This window comes from Kryptolebias marmoratus, linkage group LG14 (genome assembly GCF_001649575.2).
Source record: "Kryptolebias marmoratus isolate JLee-2015 linkage group LG14, ASM164957v2, whole genome shotgun sequence".
Classification (NCBI taxonomy): domain Eukaryota; kingdom Metazoa; phylum Chordata; class Actinopteri; order Cyprinodontiformes; family Rivulidae; genus Kryptolebias; species Kryptolebias marmoratus.
The window spans coordinates 25475014-25482354 of NC_051443.1; the positions used below are offsets into that span (position 1 = coordinate 25475014).

The following is a 7341-nucleotide window of genomic DNA, read 5'->3' on the forward strand; positions in this document are numbered from 1 at the left end:
CCCCCTTCAGTCACAGGTGCACCACGTCCCCACACACACACACACTGAGTCCACTTGTCTTCACATGGGGGGCTCTAATCAAGCCTCAGGAAGCCCGAACTCCACAGGGAGCTCTGAGATCGTGTGTTTCAGAGTGAGCTGAGGAATGCGTCGGTCCGTGAAACACTGCGAGTGTGGAGGCGCTGCATGTTTTCAATTACACCCAAGTATTTTTGCAGATGTGTGAGCGCTTGCTCTCTTTGGCTAATGCCTTTTTCTTTCTCTTGTTTCTCTTAGTCCGGTTAGTTTTCCACACTAAAAAACAACGGACAGACCTGTAAAATAATTGGACACAATCTCTTCTTTGTGTAATGAATCTTTATCTTTCACTTGTTTCTCTTAGTCCAGGTTTGTTTGTTTTTTTACATTTTTCCTCACTAAAATAACCGGACAGATTAGTAAAATAACCAAGCAGACCTGTAAAATAACCAGACAGATCTGTAAAACAACCGGACAGATCTGTAAAATAACCAAGCAGACCTGTAAAATAACCGGACAGACCGGTAGACTAACCATCAACATTGGCTAATGTTTCTTTTTCTATTAGTTGTTTATCTTTATTATGTTTTTTCCATCTTTTCCCACATTAAATTAATGGGACACACTTCTTTGGTATAATACTTTTATCTCATTTCTCTCCAGTTTCAATGTTTTATTCCTACATTGATTGACCGGAGTGGTTAAATAACCGGAAAGACGCTTGTTATGAGTATAATCCTGTTTCTTTCTGTTTGTCTGACTCCTTTAATGTTTCGCCAATGAAATAATCAGACAAACCGGTAAAATATCCAAACACTCTCTTTGTTTAATTCTTCTCATTCTAGCTTTATTTTTATCTCTTCAGTAACTTTCAGTTGCTTAATCCATTTTAAATAATATAATGAACCTGTATAAATAAATAAGTCAGCACAAATGTACCTTCTTTGTGTAATGCTTCTATTTCTGTCACTTGTTTCTGTCTGTTCGGCTGTTTTAACGTTTTTCCATAATGAAATAACCGGACAGACCGGTAAAACAGCCGAACAACTCTCTCTTTGTGCTTTTTTATTTTTTCTTTTATTTTTTTCTGTCTGTCTGGTAATTTCAAGATTTTTCCACATTAAATAACCGGACAGATCTTTTAAAAAAAAAGCTCTCTTTTTGTAAAGCTTTTTTTCTGTCACTTGTTCCGATTAGTTTGGTTATTTTCTTGATTTTTCACAATAAAACAACCGGACAGGCTGGTAATCTTTGTCTAAATATAATCAGGACTTAAGATTTTTCCATCTCAGATCTTCAGGAACATCAGCACAGAACCAACTTCAGCACATTTTCTTTCTATTTTTCAGAAAATGGTTTAAAATTTAAGAAACATCTAACGCTACATGTGTGTTTGTCTTTTTAAAAAGTTATGTTGAAAGACAAACAAATCCAAATAATCAGATTTAATCCTGCATATTGAATTAGTATTACTGCTAGAATTAAACTAATCCTAGTTTTACTGTTTTGGAACTAAACCTTCGTCCGGTAAATAAAAAACAACAGTTTGGAACTCAAATGTTGTGATTTCAGGTTCTACGTGTCTGGGAGGTTGTTTCAAAAACACTATTTCTGAAACTTTTACACAATTATTCCAGAAGAAATATTTTACAAATCTGACAGGAAGTGTTAGCGTTAGCATTGCTGATCATTTCGGCTGCTAATATTCGTAGAGTTAAATACGATTAACCGTACAAAGTGGAATTAATAACGATAGTGTTTATAAATGGTTATCTCATGAAATGCTATGAAATTTCCAAACTTGGAGTTGTTTTAGGACGTCAGAATCCACCGCTGGGATTAGCGGTTAGCTCGTCAGTCTGGTTAGAATTAAACTGTTAATCCAAACAGGTAAGATATTATTTGTTCATAGTCCTCCAAACAACCCTGCTTTTAAAAATCTGAACTATCACTTTAAGCTTAAAAGTTCATTGTTTAAGAAAAGGACCGTTTGCACCTGCACTTTTTAGGCTAATGGGATGTTTTACAAACTGACTAATAATCTTAAAAGTGTTACTAATATCTTCATGTATAACTTGTCCTCATGTCCTCACTCTAACTTCCTGTCTTTCCGTCCTTTCCCACTGTCTCTCAGTCTTTCTGGACTCCATCATATGGAGTCAATTAAGCAGCTTTGCTCCAAACTGCGCGCACGCATCTGGTTCACATTAGTGCAATTGCAGGTTGGTGGAATAAAGGGCTCTGCTTAGAGGTGGTGGGTGGGATTTCCTTCCGCTTTTCCACACACACACACACACACACACACACACACACACACACACATCTCCATGTGTTTTGAATCAAGAACGTAATTAACCTTCAGAGGATTCAGAGGCCGCGGTTTCAGATCTGAACTATAAAAATACATCTAAAAAACAGAACCACGACCGAAAGCAGAGACAAGTCTGGAGTTGGTTTGAGTCACTTTGTGCCTGAAAACCTGAGCAGGTAATGAAAACAATAAAGAATCATAAAACCTGGTTCTCCAGCCTCAGAGAACGGTTCTACAAGGTTCCAATCGCAGAACACTGAAGTCATGAAACTCCTGGAGCGTCTCGTCTTAAAGCAGGAATTTAATCTTCTGGTAGTTAATTTTTATTTACATATTTAACCCCTGAAGGAGCAACTCAGAGTTCAAAGAGCCTAATTTAATTCATTAAGACATTAATATTTGGTACCAAGATGTCAGTTTAAGATGTCTGTTTGTATTTTCTTTATAGGTCTTCACTTCTGTAGTTTTACTTTAATAATTATTATTCATCCATTTTTCTAAAGTTTCAGAATTTACCAGATTTGGGAAACTTTGCACCAAGAAAAGATAAAAACAGCTCGATCGGTAAACACGCTGACTTTACGACATGAACCAAATTTGTAAAAATAACCAAATGATTTATGGGTTTAGTTAAATGGAGTTATAAAACCCAGACGTATTTCTCCGTAGAAACGGGTCACAGGAAGTTGGCATCTTGGTGGATTTTTGGAAACGTTTCCATGGAATTTTGAACTCGAGTCACTTTGATTTTAAAGCAACTCTTTTTTTTATTTCCATAAACTTCACACTTCTGTAGAAAACGTTAAAATGCGAACTTTTCTTTTGTTGGCTTCCACTGGAAACTGGAAATGAGGCGTTTTTGTTTCTTTTCTCGAAGCGTCGCCTTCGTGAAACATAAATACTAACATGTGGCGACCAGATGTTTTCCATTTCTGCCTCAGGAATTTGTCAACACAACCTGAAGCTTTCGTGGTCGCTGAGGTGTAGTTTTTAGTCTGCGTTTCTGTCTTTGTTTGGAGCGCAGTCGGGGAAACTTCTTCTTCAATGTTTGTGAGCTGCTGAGTGCCGGAGATGAAAGTGAAACCGGCGAGGTGGGGGAGGTGAAGCAGGGGAGGCGCAGGTGCAGCTGAGTGTTCGTGACTGCTCCTCTGAGTGTTCGCATTCCAGCACATCTGCTTCGGATGAAGCGCGGCCAGCCCTGCGAGGAGGAGGAGGGGGGACGAAGAGCGGGACGGAGGGAGGGAGGAACCTGTTTAAGTCGTTGATTCGGCTGCACGTGTTTCCTGTCGCCGCCGCCAACAGGAAACAGGCGGGCGATAATGTTTCTGTCTGTAGGACCTCTTCTTGTCGGGACTGGTAGGTCCAAAGTCAGGCGGCGCCATCTTTGGGTCCGGGTTCGGGTGAGAGTTGAAGTCAGGTTTGGGTCGAATCGTCTCCGTCCTCCAGGAGAGGACAGGAAGTCGTCTTTCGGTCTCGTGGTCACGTGATGATAACCGCGCCATTTTGTTCCCGCAGCTCCTCGACCCAAGGCCCGGGTCAACCCGTTTCTCCTGGGAGTTTGACCCAAGTGTTGTGTGATTGGTCAGGAGTTGTTGTGGGCGTGGTTATGAGCTCTAATGGAGCCATTTTGTTTCTTCTGAGAAGCAGCTGGAGGCTGTTAGAAAATACAGCCGAGAGGGAGGAGCTTCCTGGAGGAAGGAGGAGCTTCCTGGAGGAAGGAGGAGCTTCCTGGAGAAGGAGGAGCTTCCTGGAGGAGAAGGGAGGAGCTTCCTGAAGGAAGGAGGAGCTTCCTGGAGAAGGGAGGGGCTTCCAGGAAGGGGGAGGAGCTTCTTACTCTTTAACCTTTGGAATCAGTTCGATTCAAGATGGCTGACACAAAACTAGCGATGACTCTGCAGATTCTGATTTGTTGTGGTTGTAGCTGAGAGTCGTCTCCACCTCGTGCTGCGAGGCGTGACGGTTGTTTTAAACACTGAAGCAGTTTTCAGAGCTAAAGGCGGCTGAAGTGGAAAGTAGCTAAAAGCTAACCTAAAATCGGCTCCAGGAGCTAAAACCTGTCATAAAGAAGGTATGGAACCAACTGGTTCTCAGAACTCGTGTGGCTAATCATGTTAGCGTGTTAGCATTTAGCTGAGTCAGATTTGAACAGATTTTTCATTTCAGGTAAACTGGAGACAGAAAGTCTGATTTTGTTTCCCTCCAGGATTGAAGGAATAAAAAGCAGAGCGGAGGTCGAACAGCTTCGCCCACATTTGGAGACAATAACGCTGAAAGCCTCCTCCTCCTCCTCCTCCTCCTCCTCTTCATCCTCCCCTCCACATTTTTCCCTCCTTTGTTTCCGTTTACGTCCTTTTTATCTGCGTCCAACTTTCATCCGTCTGTTTGTTATTTGACCAACAGAACCGTTGAGTTTCTGTCTCGTTTTGTTTCCACTTCATGTTTTTATCTTTTCATCAGTTCAGTCGCTTTTAGTCACTTTAGACTTTTCTGCTGACGTACAGAGAGAACGCCGAGTTTCAAAGTAAAAACTAAAAGGAGCTAAAATTAGCAGAAAATTAGCAAAAAACATCAAAGTTGTGGCTTAAATGTGAAAGCAGCAGAGCTGTGGCTAAATACTATAATTATCAAAATAATAGCTCAAACTAAAACCAGCAAAAATGTAGCTAAAACTAGCAAAACAATTGCTAAAAGCTAAAATGACCAAAACAGGTAAAAGCTAAAAGCTAGCTAAATCTTTGTTTAAATGTAAAACCAGCAGAACAACAGCTAAAATGAAAAAGCTAAAAAAATAAAAGCTAAAAATTACAACAGTAGCTAAAACTGGTAAACAATAGCTGAAAGCTAAAAAGGAAGCAGGTATGCTAAAGTGGAGCGCAACACTTTGAAGGATTTTATCTGTTAAACTTTCTAAAAATTGAAGTTTTATCTGTTAAACTTTCTAAAAACTGAACTTTTATCTGTTAAACTTCATAAAAACGGATCTTTTTTCTCCGGGTCTTCGCCCTGTGGATCCCGACTCTCGGAGCTTTTTTCCAACCCGCTCCATCAGGAACGAGTTTCCGGAGGAATGCGATGTTATTCGCCGCCCGGGGTGATGCCGGCCGAAGCTTTGATGAAGTCTGTGATGTTTCATGTTCTCCGCCGGGCCCAGCAGAACCCCGTCAGAGGTTCTGCTGGGCCCGGCTGTAGATCATCGTTTCACACGCTGGTTGGCCGGTTCTGACCCTGAGCAGAACCGGGACGTTCTGAACCTTTTTGATTATATTTTTATTCGACATAGAGCAGCTGTTTGACTCGACTTTATTCTGAAATAAAGATTAAAGTTCCTTTATTCTGAAATTACAGCTGGACGGTTTTTAAAACACTGATGTTAAATATCACAACGCTCTGATTGAAAGCAATAAACCTGGTTGCACATGTTGCCTCTTCACGTTACTGATTTCACATGTTGCTGATTTTACATGTTACTGGTTTCACATGTTGCTGATTTCACATGTTACTGATTTCACATGTTGCCTCTTCACATGTTACTGATTTCACATGTTGCTGATTTCAGGCTGATTTAAATCCTCTTCCAGGTTCTGATTTGTCCCGTTTTAAAATAAAAACCAGGTTTTGTGTAAAAGTCCGACCAGGACGTGTTGTAGAACTTCCTGCAGGGCCTGAAACTACTTCCTGTTGAGGTTCTGTTCGTCTTGTTGGTTGTCGATAAAGTTCGAGTTGAGCCTGTTCACTGACTGTGGGAAATCCTGACGCCTCCACGGTTCTGTGCGCAGGAAGTCGGGCCGCTGTTGTGTCTCTGCATTCTTTGGACTCAGACACACACACTGCACCTGTTCCTGCCTGTCTCACACACACACACACACACACACCAGTCAGAACCGTCCAACAACACGTTCAGTGGGAAAATATTCCTGCCATTCCTGAGACATGAGGTTAAATATTTTCTGCAGATCAACACCAGCTCTGTGTGTGTGTGTGTAGCTGTGTGTGTGTGTGTGTGTAGCTGTGTGTGTGTGTGTGTTCCCGCTCGGGTCAATAAACGTGTTTTTATGATCAGATTTCTGCTCCCACAGAGGAAGTTTGAGTTCAGATTTAATGCTTTTCACAGACCTGCTGTGTTTCTGTGGGAGCGCTCGCCCCGAAGCAAGGTGCATTGTGGGAAGTCTGCAGAGCTGCGTGTGTTAACGCCGGCTTCGTGTTGTTGTGTTTTCGTTCACACCGACACCAGTGAGTCCAGATTAAAGTATCTGTGTGTTTAGGTTCGAATCAAACTCTTCTTCTCTCTGAGCTGCGACTTGCTGACCCGTACTCCTGGCTGCGCACATTATTCAGCTGTCCCAGACTCAGCCGGTCCGAGCGTTTCACGTTTCAGGCTGGTCTGGAGTCCCGGGCGTTCGAGTCCGCAGAGACTCGTGACTCGTTTCCAGAAAGAATCGTCCTCAGATGTTTGTGACGCCATCATCCGGTCCAGCGTCCGGTGAATTGGACATCCGGGGACATGATGTCCCTCAGAAACGTTCCACAAACAGCAGATAAATTTCTGCTCGGTTGTTTCGTCGTCGTTAGGAAACGAATCTGAAGTCAGTTATGAGTTCAGCCCCGAGGAGCTTCATGACGTGTCTCTGCGTCTCGTAGGACGTCCACATGTCCTGACTGAAGGACAGAGCTGGACAGAGTCTCTCGTCTTTGTTGGTGTTTAAAGGAAATCAGAAACAAAAGTCGAGGTTTTTGTTTTAGATGTTTTCTGGTTTTGATGATTCCTCTCAGCGAGCGCAGGAAGTCGTTTTTTTTTTTCTTCCTCGTTGGTTCTGAAAACATCTGTCCTCCAGCTGAACGTAAACACTCCGAGGTTCGTCTTCAGGAGACAACGACTGTGGGTCTGGTGGACAGGAAGAGCGAGACGAGCTCAGAGAGCAGCTGTTCCAGGGTTTACGTCACGCAGCGCGAGGCGGCGTCACGGCCCGCCGTTCGCACGCTATGCACACACACACACACAGAGACACACACAG

At 42.5% G+C, this 7341-nt stretch overlaps 1 protein-coding gene and 1 long non-coding RNA gene across 9 annotated transcripts in view; one reads left to right on the top strand and one right to left on the bottom strand.

The window, feature by feature from the left end:
* LOC108245755 (transcription factor 4) overlaps nucleotides 1-7341 on the top strand; it is a 179084-nt gene that overhangs the window by 142533 nt on the left and 29210 nt on the right. The gene's annotated exons all lie outside the window — the stretch shown is intronic.
* LOC119617650 lies at nucleotides 5611-7220 on the bottom strand. The gene is made up of 2 exons (XR_005233997.1): nucleotides 6443-7220; nucleotides 5611-6172 (listed from the first exon to the last, which is right to left on the bottom strand). It is a non-coding gene; the product is annotated as an uncharacterized LOC119617650 (long non-coding RNA).